Source organism: Ambystoma mexicanum, chromosome 4q (genome assembly GCF_040938575.1).
Source record: "Ambystoma mexicanum isolate Mex_15411 chromosome 4q, UKY_AmexF1_1, whole genome shotgun sequence".
In the NCBI taxonomy this organism is placed as follows: Eukaryota; Metazoa; Chordata; class Amphibia; order Caudata; family Ambystomatidae; genus Ambystoma; species Ambystoma mexicanum.
Genome location: NC_090928.1, coordinates 436322363 through 436342953, shown reverse-complemented (window position 1 = coordinate 436342953; position 20591 = coordinate 436322363). Strand labels below are relative to the sequence as shown.

The 20591-nt window shown below is 35.0% G+C and overlaps 14 non-coding genes across 14 annotated transcripts; all 14 read left to right on the top strand.

Annotated features, from left to right (window-relative positions):
- Nucleotides 1-846: 846 nt before the first annotated feature.
- TRNAC-ACA (transfer RNA cysteine (anticodon ACA)) lies at nt 847-918 on the top strand. Its single transcript has one exon. It is a non-coding gene; the product is annotated as a tRNA-Cys (tRNA).
- Nucleotides 919-1798: 880 nt separating this feature from the next.
- On the top strand, nt 1799-1870 carry TRNAC-GCA (transfer RNA cysteine (anticodon GCA)). The gene has a single exon. It is a non-coding gene; the product is annotated as a tRNA-Cys (tRNA).
- An 883-nt stretch (nt 1871-2753) lies between these two features.
- TRNAC-GCA (transfer RNA cysteine (anticodon GCA)) lies at nt 2754-2825 on the top strand. The gene has a single exon. It is a non-coding gene; the product is annotated as a tRNA-Cys (tRNA).
- Nucleotides 2826-4662: 1837 nt separating this feature from the next.
- Nucleotides 4663-4734, top strand: TRNAC-GCA (transfer RNA cysteine (anticodon GCA)). The gene has a single exon. It is a non-coding gene; the product is annotated as a tRNA-Cys (tRNA).
- Nucleotides 4735-6569: 1835 nt separating this feature from the next.
- TRNAC-GCA (transfer RNA cysteine (anticodon GCA)) lies at nt 6570-6641 on the top strand. The gene has a single exon. It is a non-coding gene; the product is annotated as a tRNA-Cys (tRNA).
- Nucleotides 6642-7523: 882 nt separating this feature from the next.
- TRNAC-GCA (transfer RNA cysteine (anticodon GCA)) lies at nt 7524-7595 on the top strand. The gene has a single exon. It is a non-coding gene; the product is annotated as a tRNA-Cys (tRNA).
- A 1835-nt stretch (nt 7596-9430) lies between these two features.
- On the top strand, nt 9431-9502 carry TRNAC-ACA (transfer RNA cysteine (anticodon ACA)). The gene has a single exon. It is a non-coding gene; the product is annotated as a tRNA-Cys (tRNA).
- Nucleotides 9503-11337: 1835 nt separating this feature from the next.
- Nucleotides 11338-11409, top strand: TRNAC-GCA (transfer RNA cysteine (anticodon GCA)). The gene has a single exon. It is a non-coding gene; the product is annotated as a tRNA-Cys (tRNA).
- Nucleotides 11410-12292: 883 nt separating this feature from the next.
- Nucleotides 12293-12364, top strand: TRNAC-GCA (transfer RNA cysteine (anticodon GCA)). Its single transcript has one exon. It is a non-coding gene; the product is annotated as a tRNA-Cys (tRNA).
- Nucleotides 12365-13244: 880 nt separating this feature from the next.
- On the top strand, nt 13245-13316 carry TRNAC-GCA (transfer RNA cysteine (anticodon GCA)). The gene has a single exon. It is a non-coding gene; the product is annotated as a tRNA-Cys (tRNA).
- Nucleotides 13317-14199: 883 nt separating this feature from the next.
- Nucleotides 14200-14271, top strand: TRNAC-GCA (transfer RNA cysteine (anticodon GCA)). The gene has a single exon. It is a non-coding gene; the product is annotated as a tRNA-Cys (tRNA).
- Nucleotides 14272-16106: 1835 nt separating this feature from the next.
- On the top strand, nt 16107-16178 carry TRNAC-GCA (transfer RNA cysteine (anticodon GCA)). Its single transcript has one exon. It is a non-coding gene; the product is annotated as a tRNA-Cys (tRNA).
- A 2788-nt stretch (nt 16179-18966) lies between these two features.
- TRNAC-GCA (transfer RNA cysteine (anticodon GCA)) lies at nt 18967-19038 on the top strand. The gene has a single exon. It is a non-coding gene; the product is annotated as a tRNA-Cys (tRNA).
- An 882-nt stretch (nt 19039-19920) lies between these two features.
- On the top strand, nt 19921-19992 carry TRNAC-GCA (transfer RNA cysteine (anticodon GCA)). The gene has a single exon. It is a non-coding gene; the product is annotated as a tRNA-Cys (tRNA).
- The last annotated feature ends 599 nt before the right edge of the window (nt 19993-20591 follow it).

Here is a 20591-nt window from a genome sequence, read left to right as displayed (position 1 = left end):
TTAAATAAATTGAAGAAAACATTTACAATCTTAGCATTTTATGTAATGAGCAACACATTTCTACATTTGAATTACTCCTGATCATCTCCTGAAACATAGGGTAAACACCATGAAATTGTTTAGGATTTCTTCATATGATAGAAGCTGTGTTTTAAATTCAGCCAAGTTCTACTGGTGATATTATCAGTTTGAAATAGTCCATTGGAAGCTCATATGAATGTTATAAAACTGTGGTGGAAACCAATAATATGCCCTTAATGAAATTTATTAATTTGTACAGCTGACCAGAAGTGCACTGATGTCATTAGTTCTACAAGTTCCATACAGTCACCCACTCTATCACCTTTTTAAAAAAGGGCAGTTTTCAGTATTCAAGGGTTTATGTCAGTGGTAGAGCGTAGGAGTGCTTTTCAAGAAGTCCCTGTTTCATAACCATATACCCTCTTCAATAGATCCTGTTAAAATGTTTTTCAACCCAATGCACTCTAAGAAACAATAGGATATATCATCATTTCATATATAAAACAATGAACAATTGGGTTTAACTATGCTCTTAGCACAAAATCAACAAACTGCAGTAGAGAAGCAGTTACATTTTGCAGAATTTGTGCATTTGACAAAAGATTTTTTTTCCAGGTTCCAAGATCTACATGTGATACGAAATGTATGAATTCTTGCAATGGAAACCTCACTGTATTTTACCAAGGCAGATAAAGGACATCCTTCGCACCCCATATACTTATAAGGAGGGTTTGGTGGCTGAAAATGCATTGCTTTGATGGTGATTGCATGTTGCTTGCACTTTGTAGATATTACTGAATTAATAAAGGTCCTCTTTTCAGAACTGGGGGTATAGCTCAGTGGTAGAGCATTTGACTACAGATCAAGAGGTCCCTAGTTCAAATCTGGGTGCCCCCTTGTTCAATTGTTTTACCTGTAGAAATATTTTTTTAATTAAATAAATTGAAGAAAACATTTACAATCTTAGCATTTTATGTAATGAGCAACACATTTCTACATTTGAAATACTCCTGATCATCTCCTGAAACATAGGGTAAACACCATGAAACTGTTTAGGATTTCTTCATATGATACAAGCTGTGTTTTACATTCACCCAAGTTCTACTGGTGATATTATCAGTTTGAAACAGTCCATTGGAAGCTCATATGAATGTTATAAAACTGTGGTGGAAACCAATAATATGCCCTTAATGAAATGTATTAATTTGTACAGCTGACCAGAAGTGCACTGATGTCATTAGTACTACAAGTTCCATACAGTCACCCACTCTATCACCTTTTTATAAAGGGCAGTTTTCAACATTGAAGGGTTTATGTCAGTGGTAGAGCGTAGGAGTGTAGTTCAAGAAGTCCCTGTTTCATAACCATATACCCTCTTCAATAGATCCTGTTAAAATGTGTTTCAACCCAATGCACTGTAAGAAGCAATAGGATATATCATCATTTCATATACAAAACAATGAACAATTGAGTTTAACTATGCTCTTAGCACAACATCAACAAACTGCAGTAGAGAAGCAGTTACATTTTGCAGAATTTGTGCATTTGACAAAAGAATTTTGTCCATGTTCCAAGATCTACATGTGATACGAAATGTATGAATTCTTGCAATGGAAACCTCACTGTATTTTACCAAGGCAGATAAAGGACATCCTTCGCACCCCATATACTTATAAGGAGGGTTTGGTGGCTGAAATTGCATTACTTTGATGGTGATTGCATGTTGCTTGCACTTTGTACATATTACTGAATTAATAAAGGTGAACTTTTCAGAACTGGGGGTATAGCTCAGTGGTAGAGCATTTGACTGCAGATCAAGAGGTCCCTAGTTCAAATCTGGGTGCCCACTTGTTCAACTGTTTTACCTGTAGAAATATTTTTTTAATTAAATAAATTGAAGAAAACATTTACAATCTTAGCATTTTATGTAATGAGCAACACATTTCTACATTTGAATTACTCCTGATCATCTCCTGAAACATAGGGTAAACACCATGAAATTGTTTAGGATTTCTTCATATGATAGAAGCTGTGTTTTAAATTCAGCCAAGTTCTACTGGTGATATTATCAGTTTGAAATAGTCCATTGGAAGATCATATGAATGTTATAAAACTGTGGTGGAAACCAATAATATGCCCTTAATGAAATTTATTAATTTGTACAGCTGACCAGAAGTGCACTGATGTCATTAGTTCTACAAGTTCCATACAGTCACCCACTCTATCACCTTTTTAAAAAAAGGGCAGTTTTCAGTATTCAAGGGTTTATGTCAGTGGTAGAGCGTAGGAGTGCTTTTCAAGAAGTCCCTGTTTCATAACCATATACCCTCTTCAATAGATCCTGTTAAAATGTTTTTCAACCCAATGCACTCTAAGAAACAATAGGATATATCATCATTTCATATATAAAACAATGAACAATTGGGTTTAACTATGCTCTTAGCACAAAATCAACAAACTGCAGTAGAGAAGCAGTTACATTTTGCAGAATTTGTGCATTTGACAAAAGATTTTTTTTCCATGTTCCAAGATCTACATGTGATACGAAATGTATGAATTCTTGCAATGGAAACCTCACTGTATTTTACCAAGGCAGATAAAGGACATCCTTCACACCCCATATACTTATAAGGAGGGTTTGGTGGCTGAAAATGCATTGCTTTGATGGTGATTGCATGTTGCTTGCACTTTGTAGATATTACTGAATTAATAAAGGTCCACTTTTCAGAACTGGGGGTATAGCTCAGTGGTAGAGCATTTGACTGCAGATCAAGAGGTCCCTAGTTCAAATCTGGATGCCCCCTTGTTCAATTGTTTTACCTGTAGAAATATTTTTTTAATTAAATAAATTGAAGAAAACATTTACAATCTTAGCATTTTATGTAATGAGCAACACATTTCTACATTTGAAATACTCCTGATCATCTCCTGAAACATAGGGTAAACACCATGAAACTGTTTAGGATTTCTTCATATGATACAAGCTGTGTTTTACATTCACCCAAGTTCTACTGGTGATATTATCAGTTTGAAATAGTCCATTGGAAGCTCATATGAATGTTATAAAACTGTGGTGGAAACCAATAATATGCCCTTAATGAAATGTATTAATTTGTACAGCTGACCAGAAGTGCACTGATGTCATTAGTTCTACAAGTTCCATACAGTCACCCACTCTATCACCTTTTTAAAAAAGGGCAGTTTTCAGCATTCAAGGGTTTATGTCAGTGGTAGAGCGTAGGAGTGCTTTTCAAGAAGTTCCTGTTTCATAACCATATACCCTCTTCAATAGATCCTGTTAAAATGTATTTTTTAACCCAATGCACTGTAAGAAACAATAAGATATATCATCATTTCATATACAAAACAACGAACAATTGTGTTTAACTATGCTCTTAGCACAAAATCAACAAAATGCAGTAGAGAAACAGTTACGTTTTGCAGAATTTGTGCATTTGACAAAAGATTTTTTTCCATGTTCCAAGATCTACATGTGATACGAAATGTATGAATTCTTGCAATGGAAACCTCACTGTATTTTACCAAGGCAGATAAAGGACATCCTTTGCACCGCATATACTTATAAGGAGGGTTTGGTGGCTGAAAATGCCTTGCTTTGATGGTGATTGCATGCTGCTTGCACTTTGTACATATTACTGAATTAATAAAGGTGAACTTTTCAGAACTGGTGGTATAGCTCAGTGGTAGAGCATTTGACTGCAGATAAGAAGGTCCCTAGCTCAAATCTGGGTGCCCCCTTGTTTAACTGTTTTACCTGTAGAAATATTTTTTTAATTAAATACATTGAAGAAAACATTTACAATCTTAGCATTTTATGTAATGAGCAACACATTTCTACATTTGAATTACTCCTGATCATCTCCTGAAACATAGGGTAAACACCATGAAATTGTTTAGGATTTCTTCATATGATAGAAGCTGTGTTTTAAATTCAGCCAAGTTCTACTGGTGATATTATCAGTTTGAAATAGTCCATTGGAAGATCATATGAATGTTATAAAACTGTGGTGGAAACCAATAATATGCCCTTAATGAAATTTATTAATTTGTACAGCTGACCAGAAGTGCACTGATGTCATTAGTTCTACAAGTTCCATACAGTCACCCACTCTATCACCTTTTTAAAAAAGGGCAGTTTTCAGTATTCAAGGGTTTATGTCAGTGGTAGAGCGTAGGAGTGCTTTTCAAGAAGTCCCTGTTTCATAACCATATACCCTCTTCAATAGATCCTGTTAAAATGTTTTTCAACCCAATGCACTCTAAGAAACAATAGGATATATCATCATTTCATATATAAAACAATGAACAATTGGGTTTAACTATGCTCTTAGCACAAAATCAATAAACTGCAGTAGAGAAGCAGTTACATTTTGCAGAATTTGTGCATTTGACAAAAGATTTTTTTTCCATGTTCCAAGATCTACATGTGATACGAAATGTATGAATTCTTGCAATGGAAACCTCACTGTATTTTACCAAGGCAGATAAAGGACATCCTTCACACCCCATATACTTATAAGGAGGGTTTGGTGCCTGAAAATGCATTGCTTTGATGGTGATTGCATGTTGCTTGCACTTTGTAGATATTACTGAATTAATAAAGGTCCACTTTTCAGAACTGGGGGTATAGCTCAGTGGTAGAGCATTTGACTGCAGATCAAGAGGTCCCTAGTTCAAATCTGGATGCCCCCTTGTTCAATTGTTTTACCTGTAGAAATATTTTTTTAATTAAATAAATTGAAGAAAACATTTACAATCTTAGCATTTTATGTAATGAGCAACACATTTCTACATTTGAAATACTCCTGATCATCTCCTGAAACATAGGGTAAACACCATGAAAATGTTTAGGATTTCTTCATATGATACAAGCTGTGTTTTACATTCACCCAAGTTCTACTGGTGATATTATCAGTTTGAAATAGTCCATTGGAAGCTCATATGAATGTTATAAAACTGTGGTGGAAACCAATAATATGCCCTTAATGAAATGTATTAATTTGTACAGCTGACCAGAAGTGCACTGATGTCATTAGTTCTACAAGTTCCATACAGTCACCCACTCTATCACCTTTTTAAAAAAGGGCAGTTTTCAGCATTCAAGGGTTTATGTCAGTGGTAGAGCGTAGGAGTGCTTTTCAAGAAGTTCCTGTTTCATAACCATATACCCTCTTCAATAGATCCTGTTAAAATGTATTTTTTAACCCAATGCACTGTAAGAAACAATAAGATATATCATCATTTCATATACAAAACAACGAACAATTGGGTTTAACTATGCTCTTAGCACAAAATCAACAAAATGCAGTAGAGAAACAGTTACGTTTTGCAGAATTTGTGCATTTGACAAAAGATTTTTTTCCATGTTCCAAGATCTACATGTGATACGAAATGTATGAATTCTTGCAATGGAAACCTCACTGTATTTTACCAAGGCAGATAAAGGACATCCTTTGCACCGCATATACTTATAAGGAGGGTTTGGTGGCTGAAAATGCCTTGCTTTGATGGTGATTGCATGCTGCTTGCACTTTGTACATATTACTGAATTAATAAAGGTGAACTTTTCAGAAGTGGTGGTATAGCTCAGTGGTAGAGCATTTGACTACAAATAAGAAGGTCCCTAGCTCAAATCTGGGTGCCCCCTTGTTTAACTGTTTTACCTGTAGAAATATTTTTTTAATTAAATAAATTGAAGAAAACATTTACAATCTTAGCATTTTATGTAATGAGCAACACATTTCTACATTTGAAATACTCCTGATCATCTCCTGAAACATAGGGTAAACACCATTAAGCTGTTTAGGATTTCTTCTACTGATACAAGCTGTGTTTTACATTCACCCAAGTTCTACTGGTGATATTATCAGTTTGAAACAGTCCATTGGAAGCTCATATGAATGTTATAAAACTGTGGTGGAAACCAATAATATGCCCTTAATGAAATGTATTAATTTGTACAGCTGACCAGAAGTGCACTGATGTCATTAGTTCTACAAGTTCCATACAGTCACCCACTCTATCACCTTTTTATAAAGGGCAGTTTTCAACATTGAAGGGTTTATGTCAGTGGTAGAGCGTAGGAGTGTAGTTCAAGAAGTCCCTGTTTCATAACCATATACCCTCTTCAATAGATCCTGTTAAAATGTGTTTCAACCCAATGCACTGTAAGAAGCAATAGGATATATCATCATTTCATATACAAAACAATGAACAATTGAGTTTAACTATGCTCTTAGCACAACATCAACAAACTGCAGTAGAGAAGCAGTTACATTTTGCAGAATTTGTGCATTTGACAAAAGAATTTTTTCCATGTTCCAAGATCTACATGTGATACGAAATGTATGAATTCTTGCAATGGAAACCTCACTGTATTTTACCAAGGCAGATAAAGGACATCCTTCGCACCCCATATACTTATAAGGAGGGTTTGGTGGCTGAAATTGCATTGCTTTGATGGTGATTGCATGTTGCTTGCACTTTGTACATATTACTGAATTAATAAAGGTGAACTTTTCAGAACTGGGGGTATAGCTCAGTGGTAGAGCATTTGACTGCAGATCAAGAGGTCCCTAGTTCAAATCTGGGTGCCCCCTTGTTCAACTGTTTTACCTGTAGAAATATTTTTTTAATTAAATAAATTGAAGAAAACATTTACAATCTTAGCATTTTATGTAATGAGCAACACATTTCTACATTTGAAATACTCCTGATCATCTCCTGAAACATAGGGTAAACACCATGAAACTGTTTAGGATTTCTTCATATGATACAAGCTGTGTTTTACATTCACCCAAGTTCTACTGGTGATATGATCAGTTTGAAATAGCCCATTGGAAGCTCATATGAATGTTATAAAACTGTGGTGGAAACCAATAATATGCCCTTAATGAAATTTATTAATTTGTACAGCTGACCAGAAGTGCACTGATGTCATTAGTTCTACAAGTTCCATACAGTCACCCACTCTATCACCTTTTTAAAAAAGGGCAGTTTTCAGTATTCAAGGGTTTATGTCAGTGGTAGAGCGTAGGAGTGCTTTTCAAGAAGTCCCTGTTTCATAACCATATACCCTCTTCAATAGATCCTGTTAAAATGTTTTTCAACCCAATGCACTCTAAGAAACAATAGGATATATCATCATTTCATATATAAAACAATGAACAATTGGGTTTAACTATGCTCTTAGCACAAAATCAATAAACTGCAGTAGAGAAGCAGTTACATTTTGCAGAATTTGTGCATTTGACAAAAGATTTTTTTTCCATGTTCCAAGATCTACATGTGATACGAAATGTATGAATTCTTGCAATGGAAACCTCACTGTATTTTACCAAGGCAGATAAAGGACATCCTTCGCACCCCATATACTTATAAGGAGGGTTTGGTGGCTGAAATTGCATTGCTTTGATGGTGATTGCATGTTGCTTGCACTTTGTACATATTACTGAATTAATAAAGGTGAACTTTTCAGAACTGGGGGTATAGCTCAGTGGTAGAGCATTTGACTGCAGATCAAGAGGTCCCTAGTTCAAATCTGGATGCCCCCTTGTTCAATTGTTTTACCTGTAGAAATATTTTTTTAATTAAATAAATTGAAGAAAACATTTACAATCTTAGCATTTTATGTAATGAGCAACACATTTCTACATTTGAAATACTCCTGATCATCTCCTGAAACATAGGGTAAACACCATGAAAATGTTTAGGATTTCTTCATATGATACAAGCTGTGTTTTACATTCACCCAAGTTCTACTGGTGATATTATCAGTTTGAAATAGTCCATTGGAAGCTCATATGAATGTTATAAAACTGTGGTGGAAACCAATAATATGCCCTTAATGAAATGTATTAATTTGTACAGCTGACCAGAAGTGCACTGATGTCATTAGTTCTACAAGTTCCATACAGTCACCCACTCTATCACCTTTTTAAAAAAGGGCAGTTTTCAGCATTCAAGGGTTTATGTCAGTGGTAGAGCGTAGGAGTGCTTTTCAAGAAGTTCCTGTTTCATAACCATATACCCTCTTCAATAGATCCTGTTAAAATGTATTTTTTAACCCAATGCACTGTAAGAAACAATAAGATATATCATCATTTCATATACAAAACAACGAACAATTGGGTTTAACTATGCTCTTAGCACAAAATCAACAAAATGCAGTAGAGAAACAGTTACGTTTTGCAGAATTTGTGCATTTGACAAAAGATTTTTTTCCATGTTCCAAGATCTACATGTGATACGAAATGTATGAATTCTTGCAATGGAAACCTCACTGTATTTTACCAAGGCAGATAAAGGACATCCTTTGCACCGCATATACTTATAAGGAGGGTTTGGTGGCTGAAAATGCCTTGCTTTGATGGTGATTGCATGCTGCTTGCACTTTGTACATATTACTGAATTAATAAAGGTGAACTTTTCAGAAGTGGTGGTATAGCTCAGTGGTAGAGCATTTGACTACAGATAAGAAGGTCCCTAGCTCAAATCTGGGTGCCCCCTTGTTTAACTGTTTTACCTGTAGAAATATTTTTTTAATTAAATAAATTGAAGAAAACATTTACAATCTTAGCATTTTATGTAATGAGCAACACATTTCTACATTTGAAATACTCCTGATCATCTCCTGAAACATAGGGTAAACACCATTAAGCTGTTTAGGATTTCTTCTACTGATACAAGCTGTGTTTTACATTCACCCAAGTTCTACTGGTGATATTATCAGTTTGAAACAGTCCATTGGAAGCTCATATGAATGTTATAAAACTGTGGTGGAAACCAATAATATGCCCTTAATGAAATGTATTAATTTGTACAGCTGACCAGAAGTGCACTGATGTCATTAGTTCTACAAGTTCCATACAGTCACCCACTCTATCACCTTTTTATAAAGGGCAGTTTTCAACATTGAAGGGTTTATGTCAGTGGTAGAGCGTAGGAGTGTAGTTCAAGAAGTCCCTGTTTCATAACCATATACCCTCTTCAATAGATCCTGTTAAAATGTGTTTCAACCCAATGCACTGTAAGAAGCAATAGGATATATCATCATTTCATATACAAAACAATGAACAATTGAGTTTAACTATGCTCTTAGCACAACATCAACAAACTGCAGTAGAGAAGCAGTTACATTTTGCAGAATTTGTGCATTTGACAAAAGATTTTTTTCCATGTTCCAAGATCTACATGTGATACGAAATGTATGAATTCTTGCAATGGAAACCTCACTGTATTTTACCAAGGCAGATAAAGGACATCCTTTGCACCGCATATACTTATAAGGAGGGTTTGGTGGCTGAAAATGCCTTGCTTTGATGGTGATTGCATGCTGCTTGCACTTTGTACATATTACTGAATTAATAAAGGTGAACTTTTCAGAAGTGGTGGTATAGCTCAGTGGTAGAGCATTTGACTACAGATCAAGAGGTCCCTAGTTCAAATCTGGGTGCCCCCTTGTTCAACTGTTTTACCTGTAGAAATATTTTTTTTATTAAATAAATTGAAGAAAACATTTACAATCTTAGCATTTTATGTAATGAGCAACCCATTTCTACATTTGAAATACTCCTGATCATCTCCTGAAACATAGGGTAACACCATGAAACTGTTTAGGATTTCTTCATATGATACAAGCTGTGTTTTAAATTCACCCAAGTTCTACTGGTGATATTATCAGTTTGAAATAGTCCATTGGAAGCTCATATGAATGTTATAAAACTGTGGTGGAAACCAATAATATGCCCTAAATGAAATGTATTAATTTGTACAGCTGACCAGAAGTGCACTGATGTCATTAGTTCTACAAGTTCCATACAGTCACCCACTCTATCACCTTTTTAAAAAAGGGCAGTTTTCAACATTGAAGGGTATATGACATTGGTAGAGCGTAGGAGTGTAGTTCAAGAAGTCCCTGTTTCATAAAAATATACCCTCTTCAATAGATCCTGTTAAAATGTTTTTCAACCCAATGCACTGTAAGAAAAAATAAGATATATCATCATTTCATATACAAAACAATGAACAATTGGGTTTAACTATGCTCTTAGCACAAAATCAACAAACTGCAGTAGAGAAGCAGTTACATTTTGCAGAATTTCTGCATTTGACAAAAGATTTTTTTTACATGTTCCAAGATCTACATGTGATACGAAATGTATGAATTCTTGCAATGGAAACCTCACTGTATTTTACCAAGGCAGATAAAGGACATCCTTCGCACCCCATATACTTATAAGGAGGGTTTGGTGGCTGAAAATGCATTTCTTTGATGGTGATTGCATGTTGCTTGGACTTTGTACATATTATTGAATTAATAAAGCTGAACATTTCAGAATTTGGGTTATAGCTTAGTGGTAGAGCATTTGACTGCAGATCAAGAGGTCCCTAGTTCAAATCTGGGTGCCCCCTTGTCCAACTGCTTTACCTGTAGAAATATATTTTTAATTAAATAAATTGAAGTAAACATTTACAATCTTAGCATTTTATCTAATGAGCAACACATTTCTACATTTGAAATACTCCTGATCATCACCTGAAACATAGGGTAAACACCATTAAGCTGTTTAGGATTTCTTCATATGATACACGCTGTGTTTTACATTCACCCAAGTTCTACTGGTGATATGATCAGTTTGAAATAGCCCATTGGAAGCTCATATGAATGTTATAAAACTGTGGTGGAAACCAATAATATGCCCTTAATGAAATGTATTAATGTGTACAGCTGACCAGAAGTGCACTGATGTCATTAGTTCTACAAGTTCCATAGAGTCACACACTCTATCACCTTTTTAAAAAAGGGCAGTTTTCAACATTGAAGGGTTTATGTCAGTGGTAGAGCGTAGGAGTGTAGTTCAAGAAGTCCCTGTTTCATAACCATATACCCTCTTCAATAGATCCTGTTAAAATGTTTTTCAACCCAATGCACTGTAAGAAACAATAGGATATATCATCATTTCATATACAAAACAATGAACAATTGGGTTTAACTATGCTCTTAGCACAACATCAACAAACTGCAGTAGAGAAGCATTTACATTTTGCAGAATTTGTGCATTTGACAAAAGATTTTTTTTCCATGTTCCAAGATCTACATGTGATACGAAATGTATGAATTCTTGCAATGCAAATCTCACTGTATTTTACCAAGGCAGATAAAGGACATCCTTCGCACCCCATATACTTATAAGGAGGGTTTGGTGGCTGAAAATGCATTGCTTTGATGGTGATTGCATGTTGCTTGCACTTTGTACATATTACAGAATTAATAAAGGTGAACTTTTCAGAACTGGGGGTATAGCTCAGTGGTAGAGCATTTGACTGCAGATCAAGAGGTCCCTAGTTCAAATCTGGGTGCCCACTTGTTCAACTGTTTTACCTGTAGAAATATTTTTTTAATTAAATAAATTGAAGAAAACATTTACAATCTTAGCATTTTATGTAATGAGCAACACATTTCTACATTTGAATTACTCCTGATCATCTCCTGAAACATAGGGTAAACACCATGAAATTGTTTAGGATTTCTTCATATGATAGAAGCTGTGTTTTAAATTCAGCCAAGTTCTACTGGTGATATTATCAGTTTGAAATAGTCCATTGGAAGCTCATATGAATGTTATAAAACTGTGGTGGAAACCAATAATATGCCCTTAATGAAATTTATTAATTTGTACAGCTGACCAGAAGTGCACTGATGTCATTAGTTCTACAAGTTCCATACAGTCACCCACTCTATCACCTTTTTAAAAAAGGGCAGTTTTCAGTATTCAAGGGTTTATGTCAGTGGTAGAGCGTAGGAGTGCTTTTCAAGAAGTCCCTGTTTCATAACCATATACCCTCTTCAATAGATCCTGTTAAAATGTTTTTCAACCCAATGCACTCTAAGAAACAATAGGATATATCATCATTTCATATATAAAACAATGAACAATTGGGTTTAACTATGCTCTTAGCACAAAATCAACAAACTGCAGTAGAGAAGCAGTTACATTTTGCAGAATTTGTGCATTTGACAAAAGATTTTTTTTTCCAGGTTCCAAGATCTACATGTGATACGAAATGTATGAATTCTTGCAATGGAAACCTCACTGTATTTTACCAAGGCAGATAAAGGACATCCTTCGCACCCCATATACTTATAAGGAGGGTTTGGTGGCTGAAAATGCATTGCTTTGATGGTGATTGCATGTTGCTTGCACTTTGTAGATATTACTGAATTAATAAAGGTCCTCTTTTCAGAACTGGGGGTATAGCTCAGTGGTAGAGCATTTGACTGCAGATCAAGAGGTCCCTAGATCAAATCTGGGTGCCCCCTTGTTCAATTGTTTTACCTGTAGAAATATTTTTTTAATTAAATAAATTGAAGAAAACATTTACAATCTTAGCATTTTATGTAATGAGCAACACATTTCTACATTTGAAATACTCCTGATCATCTCCTGAAACATAGGGTAAACACCATGAAACTGTTTAGGATTTCTTCATATGATACAAGCTGTGTTTTACATTCACCCAAGTTCTACTGGTGATATTATCAGTTTGAAACAGTCCATTGGAAGCTCATATGAATGTTATAAAACTGTGGTGGAAACCAATAATATGCCCTTAATGAAATGTATTAATTTGTACAGCTGACCAGAAGTGCACTGATGTCATTAGTTCTACAAGTTCCATACAGTCACCCACTCTATCACCTTTTTATAAAGGGCAGTTTTCAACATTGAAGGGTTTATGTCAGTGGTAGAGCGTAGGAGTGTAGTTCAAGAAGTCCCTGTTTCATAACCATATACCCTCTTCAATAGATCCTGTTAAAATGTGTTTCAACCCAATGCACTGTAAGAAGCAATAGGATATATCATCATTTCATATACAAAACAATGAACAATTGAGTTTAACTATGCTCTTAGCACAACATCAACAAACTGCAGTAGAGAAGCAGTTACATTTTGCAGAATTTGTGCATTTGACAAAATAATTTTTTCCATGTTCCAAGATCTACATGTGATACGAAATGTATGAATTCTTGCAATGGAAACCTCACTGTATTTTACCAAGGCAGATAAAGGACATCCTTCGCACCCCATATACTTATAAGGAGGGTTTGGTGGCTGAAATTGCATTACTTTGATGGTGATTGCATGTTGCTTGCACTTTGTACATATTACTGAATTAATAAAGGTGAACTTTTCAGAACTGGGGGTATAGCTCAGTGGTAGAGCATTTGACTGCAGATCAAGAGGTCCCTAGTTCAAATCTGGGTGCCCACTTGTTCAACTGTTTTACCTGTAGAAATATTTTTTTAATTAAATAAATTGAAGAAAACATTTACAATCTTAGCATTTTATGTAATGAGCAACACATTTCTACATTTGAATTACTCCTGATCATCTCCTGAAACATAGGGTAAACACCATGAAATTGTTTAGGATTTCTTCATATGATAGAAGCTGTGTTTTAAATTCAGCCAAGTTCTACTGGTGATATTATCAGTTTGAAATAGTCCATTGGAAGATCATATGAATGTTATAAAACTGTGGTGGAAACCAATAATATGCCCTTAATGAAATTTATTAATTTGTACAGCTGACCAGAAGTGCACTGATGTCATTAGTTCTACAAGTTCCATACAGTCACCCACTCTATCACCTTTTTAAAAAAAGGGCAGTTTTCAGTATTCAAGGGTTTATGTCAGTGGTAGAGCGTAGGAGTGCTTTTCAAGAAGTCCCTGTTTCATAACCATATACCCTCTTCAATAGATCCTGTTAAAATGTTTTTCAACCCAATGCACTCTAAGAAACAATAGGATATATCATCATTTCATATATAAAACAATGAACAATTGGGTTTAACTATGCTCTTAGCACAAAATCAACAAACTGCAGTAGAGAAGCAGTTACATTTTGCAGAATTTGTGCATTTGACAAAAGATTTTTTTTCCATGTTCCAAGATCTACATGTGATACGAAATGTATGAATTCTTGCAATGGAAACCTCACTGTATTTTACCAAGGCAGATAAAGGACATCCTTCACACCCCATATACTTATAAGGAGGGTTTGGTGGCTGAAAATGCATTGCTTTGATGGTGATTGCATGTTGCTTGCACTTTGTAGATATTACTGAATTAATAAAGGTCCACTTTTCAGAACTGGGGGTATAGCTCAGTGGTAGAGCATTTGACTGCAGATCAAGAGGTCCCTAGTTCAAATCTGGATGCCCCCTTGTTCAATTGTTTTACCTGTAGAAATATTTTTTTAATTAAATAAATTGAAGAAAACATTTACAATCTTAGCATTTTATGTAATGAGCAACACATTTCTACATTTGAAATACTCCTGATCATCTCCTGAAACATAGGGTAAACACCATGAAACTGTTTAGGATTTCTTCATATGATACAAGCTGTGTTTTACATTCACCCAAGTTCTACTGGTGATATTATCAGTTTGAAATAGTCCATTGGAAGCTCATATGAATGTTATAAAACTGTGGTGGAAACCAATAATATGCCCTTAATGAAATGTATTAATTTGTACAGCTGACCAGAAGTGCACTGATGTCATTAGTTCTACAAGTTCCATACAGTCACCCACTCTATCACCTTTTTAAAAAAGGGCAGTTTTCAGCATTCAAGGGTTTATGTCAGTGGTAGAGCGTAGGAGTGCTTTTCAAGAAGTTCCTGTTTCATAACCATATACCCTCTTCAATAGATCCTGTTAAAATGTATTTTTTAACCCAATGCACTGTAAGAAACAATAAGATATATCATCATTTCATATACAAAACAACGAACAATTGGGTTTAACTATGCTCTTAGCACAAAATCAACAAAATGCAGTAGAGAAACAGTTACGTTTTGCAGAATTTGTGCATTTGACAAAAGATTTTTTTCCATGTTCCAAGATCTACATGTGATACGAAATGTATGAATTCTTGCAATGGAAACCTCACTGTATTTTACCAAGGCAGATAAAGGACATCCTTTGCACCGCATATACTTATAAGGAGGGTTTGGTGGCTGAAAATGCCTTGCTTTGATGGTGATTGCATGCTGCTTGCACTTTGTACATATTACTGAATTAATAAAGGTGAACTTTTCAGAACTGGTGGTATAGCTCAGTGGTAGAGCATTTGACTGCAGATAAGAAGGTCCCTAGCTCAAATCTGGGTGCCCCCTTGTTTAACTGTTTTACCTGTAGAAATATTTTTTTAATTAAATAAATTGAAGAAAACATTTACAATCTTAGCATTTTATGTAATGAGCAACACATTTCTACATTTGAAATACTCCTGATCATCTCCTGAAACATAGGGTAAACACCATTAAGCTGTTTAGGATTTCTTCTACTGATACAAGCTGTGTTTTACATTCACCCAAGTTCTACTGGTGATATTATCAGTTTGAAACAGTCCATTGGAAGCTCATATGAATGTTATAAAACTGTGGTGGAAACCAATAATATGCCCTTAATGAAATGTATTAATTTGTACAGCTGACCAGAAGTGCACTGATGTCATTAGTTCTACAAGTTCCATACAGTCACCCACTCTATCACCTTTTTATAAAGGGCAGTTTTCAACATTGAAGGGTTTATGTCAGTGGTAGAGCGTAGGAGTGTAGTTCAAGAAGTCCCTGTTTCATAACCATATACCCTCTTCAATAGATCCTGTTAAAATGTGTTTCAACCCAATGCACTGTAAGAAGCAATAGGATATATCATCATTTCATATACAAAACAATGAACAATTGAGTTTAACTATGCTCTTAGCACAACATCAACAAACTGCAGTAGAGAAGCAGTTACATTTTGCAGAATTTGTGCATTTGACAAAAGAATTTTTTCCATGTTCCAAGATCTACATGTGATACGAAATGTATGAATTCTTGCAATGGAAACCTCACTGTATTTTACCAAGGCAGATAAAGGACATCCTTCGCACCCCATATACTTATAAGGAGGGTTTGGTGGCTGAAATTGCATTGCTTTGATGGTGATTGCATGTTGCTTGCACTTTGTACATATTACTGAATTAATAAAGGTGAACTTTTCAGAACTGGGGGTATAGCTCAGTGGTAGAGCATTTGACTGCAGATCAAGAGGTCCCTAGTTCAAATCTGGGTGCCCCTTGTTCAACTGTTTTACCTGTAGAAATATTTTTTTAATTAAATAAATTGAAGAAAACATTTACAATCTTAGCATTTTATGTAATGAGCAACACATTTCTACATTTGAATTACTCCTGATCATCTCCTGAAACATAGGGTAAACACCATGAAATTGTTTAGGATTTCTTCATATGATAGAAGCTGTGTTTTAAATTCAGCCAAGTTCTACTGGTGATATTATCAGTTTGAAATAGTCCATTGGAAGATCATATGAATGTTATAAAACTGTGGTGGAAACCAATAATATGCCCTTAATGAAATTTATTAATTTGTACAGCTGACCAGAAGTGCACTGATGTCATTAGTTCTACAAGTTCCATACAGTCACCCACTCTATCACCTTTTTAAAAAAGGGCAGTTTTCAGTATTCAAGGGTTTATGTCAGTGGTAGAGCGTAGGAGTGCTTTTCAAGAAGTCCCTGTTTCATAACCATATACCCTCTTCAATAGATCCTGTTAAAATGTGTTTCAACCCAATGCACTGTAAGAAGCAATAGGATATATCATCATTTCATATATAAAACAATGAACAATTGGGTTTAACTATGCTCTTAGCACAAAATCAATAAACTGCAGTAGAGAAGCAGTTACATTTTGCAGAATTTGTGCATTTGACAAAAGATTTTTTTTCCATGTTCCAAGATCTACATGTGATACGAAATGTATGAATTCTTGCAATGGAAACCTCACTGTATTTTACCAAGGCAGATAAAGGACATCCTTCACACCCCATATACTTATAAGGAGGGTTTGGTGCCTGAAAATGCATTGCTTTGATGGTGATTGCATGTTGCTTGCACTTTGTAGATATTACTGAATTAATAAAGGTCCACTTTTCAGAACTGGGGGTATAGCTCAGTGGTAGAGCATTTGACTGCAGATCAAGAGATCCCTAGTTCAAATCTGGATGCCCCCTTGTTCAATTGTTTTACCTGTAGAAATATTTTTTTAATTAAATAAATTGAAGAAAACATTTACAATCTTAGCATTTTATGTAATGAGCAACACATTTCTACATTTGAAATACTCCTGATCATCTCCTGAAACATAGGGTAAACACCATGAAAATGTTTAGGATTTCTTCATATGATACAAGCTGTGTTTTACATTCACCCAAGTTCTACTGGTGATATTATCAGTTTGAAATAGTCCATTGGAAGCTCATATGAATGTTATAAAACTGTGGTGGAAACCAATAATATGCCCTTAATGAAATGTATTAATTTGTACAGCTGACCAGAAGTGCACTGATGTCATTAGTTCTACAAGTTCCATACAGTCACCCACTCTATCACCTTTTTAAAAAAGGGCAGTTTTCAGCATTCAAGGGTTTATGTCAGTGGTAGAGCGTAGGATTGCTTTTCAAGAAGTTCCTGTTTCATATCCATATACCCTCTTCAATAGATCCTGTTAAAATGTATTTTTTAACCCAATGCACTGTAAGAAACAATAAGATATATCATCATTTCATATACAAAACAACGAACAATTGGGTTTAGCTATGCTCTTAGCACAAAATCAACAAAATGCAGTAGAGAAACAGTTACGTTTTGCAGAATTTGTGCATTTGACAAAAGATTTTTTTCCATGTTCCAAGATCTACATGTGATACGAAATGTATGAATTCTTGCAATGGAAACCTCACTGTATTTTACCAAGGCAGATAAAGGACATCCTTTGCACCGCATTTACTTATAAGGAGGGTTTGGTGGCTGAAAATGCCTTGCTTTGATGGTGATTGCATGCTGCTTGCACTTTGTACATATTACTGAATTAATAAAGGTGAACTTTTCAGAAGTGGTGGTATAGCTCAGTGGTAGAGCATTTGACTACAGATAAGAAGGTCCCTAGCTCAAATCTGGGTGCCCCCTTGTTTAACTGTTTTACCTGTAGAAATATTTTTTTAATTAAATAAATTGAAGAAAACATTTACAATCTTAGCATTTTATGTAATGAGCAACACATTTCTACATTTGAAATACTCCTGATCATCTCCTGAAACATAGGGTAAACACCATTAAGCTGTTTAGGATTTCTTCTACTGATACAAGCTGTGTTTTACATTCACCCAAGTTCTACTGGTGATATTATCAGTTTGAAACAGTCCATTGGAAGCTCATATGAATGTTATAAAACTGTGGTGGAAACCAATAATATGCCCTTAATGAAATGTATTAATTTGTACAGCTGACCAGAAGTGCACTGATGTCATTAGTTCTACAAGTTCCATACAGTCACCCACTCTATCACCTTTTTATAAAGGGCAGTTTTCAACATTGAAGGGTTTATGTCAGTGGTAGAGCGTAGGAGTGTAGTTCAAGAAGTCCCTGTTTCATAACCATATACCCTCTTCAATAGATCCTGTTAAAATGTGTTTCAACCCAATGCACTGTAAGAAGCAATAGGATATATCATCATTTCATATACAAAACAATGAACAATTGGGTTTAACTATGCTCTTAGCACAACATCAACAAACTGCAGTAGAGAAGCAGTTACATTTTGCAGAATTTGTGCATTTGACAAACGAATTTTTTCCATGTTCCAAGATCTACATGTGATACGAAATGTATGAATTCTTGCAATGGAAACCTCACTGTATTTTACCAAGGCAGATAAAGGACATCCTTCGCACCCCATATACTTATAAGGAGGGTTTGGTGGCTGAAATTGCATTGCTTTGATGGTGATTGCATGTTGCTTGCACTTTGTACATATTACTGAATTAATAAAGGTGAACTTTTCAGAACTGGGGGTATAGCTCAGTGGTAGAGCATTTGACTGCAGATTAAGAGGTCCCTAGTTCAAATCTGGGTGCCCCCTTGTTCAACTGTTTTACCTGTAGAAATATTTTTTTTATTAAATAAATTGAAGAAAACATTTACAATCTTAGCATTTTATGTAATGAGCAACACATTTCTACATTTGAAATACTCCTGATCATCTCCTGAAACATAGGGTAAACACCATGAAACTGTTTAGGATTTCTTCATATGATACAAGCTGTGTTTTACATTCACCCAAGTTCTACTGGTGATATGATCAGTTTGAAATAGCCCATTGGAAGCTCATATGAATGTTATAAAACTGTGGTGGAAACCAATAATATGCCCTTAATGAAATGTATTAATGTGTACAGCTGACCAGAAGTGCACTGATGTCATTAGTTCTACAAGTTCCATAGAGTCAAACACTCTATCACCTTTTTAAAAAAGGGCAGTTTTCAACATTGAAGGGTTTATGTCAGTGGTAGAGCGTAGGAGTGTAGTTCAAGAAGTCCCTGTTTCATAACCATATACCCTCTTCAATAGATCCTGTTAAAATGTTTTTCAACCCAATGCACTGTAAGAAACAATAGGATATATCATCATTTCATATACAAAACAATGAACAATTGGGTTTAACTATGCTCTTAGCACAACATCAACAAACTGCAGTAGAGAAGCATTTACATTTTGCAGAATTTGTGCATTTGACAAAAGATTTTTTTTCCATGTTCCAAGATCTACATGTGATACGAAATGTATGAATTCTTGCAATGCAAATCTCACTGTATTTTACCAAGGCAGATAAAGGACATCCTTCGCACCCCATATACTTATAAGGAGGGTTTGGTGGCTGAAAATGCATTGCTTTGATGGTGATTGCATGTTGCTTGCACTTTGTACATATTACAGAATTAATAAAGGTGAACTTTTCAGAACTGGGGGTATAGCTCAGTGGTAGAGCGTTTGACTGCAGATCAAGAGGTCCCTAGTTCAAATCTGGGTGCCCACTTGTTCAACTGTTTTACCTGTAGAAATATTTTTTTAATTAAATAAATTGAAGAAAACATTTACAATCTTAGCATTTTATGTAATGAGCAACACATTTCTACATTTGAATTACTCCTGATCATCTCCTGAAACATAGGGTAAACACCATGACATTGTTTAGGATTTCTTCATATGATAGAAGCTGTGTTTTAAATTCAGCCAAGTTCTACTGGTGATATTATCAGTTTGAAATAGTCCATTGGAAGCTCATATGAATGTTATAAAACTGTGGTGGAAACCAATAATATGCCCTTAATGAAATTTATTAATTTGTACAGCTGACCAGAAGTGCACTGATGTCATTAGTTCTACAAGTTCCATACAGTCACCCACTCTATCACCTTTTTAAAAAAGGGCAGTTTTCAGTATTCAAGGGTTTATGTCAGTGGTAGAGCGTAGGAGTGCTTTTCAAGAAGTCCCTGTTTCGTAACCATATACCCTCTTCAATAGATCCTGTTAAAATGTTTTTCAACCCAATGCACTCTAAGAAACAATAGGATATATCATCATTTCATATATAAAACAATGAACAATTGGGTTTAACTATGCTCTTAGCACAAA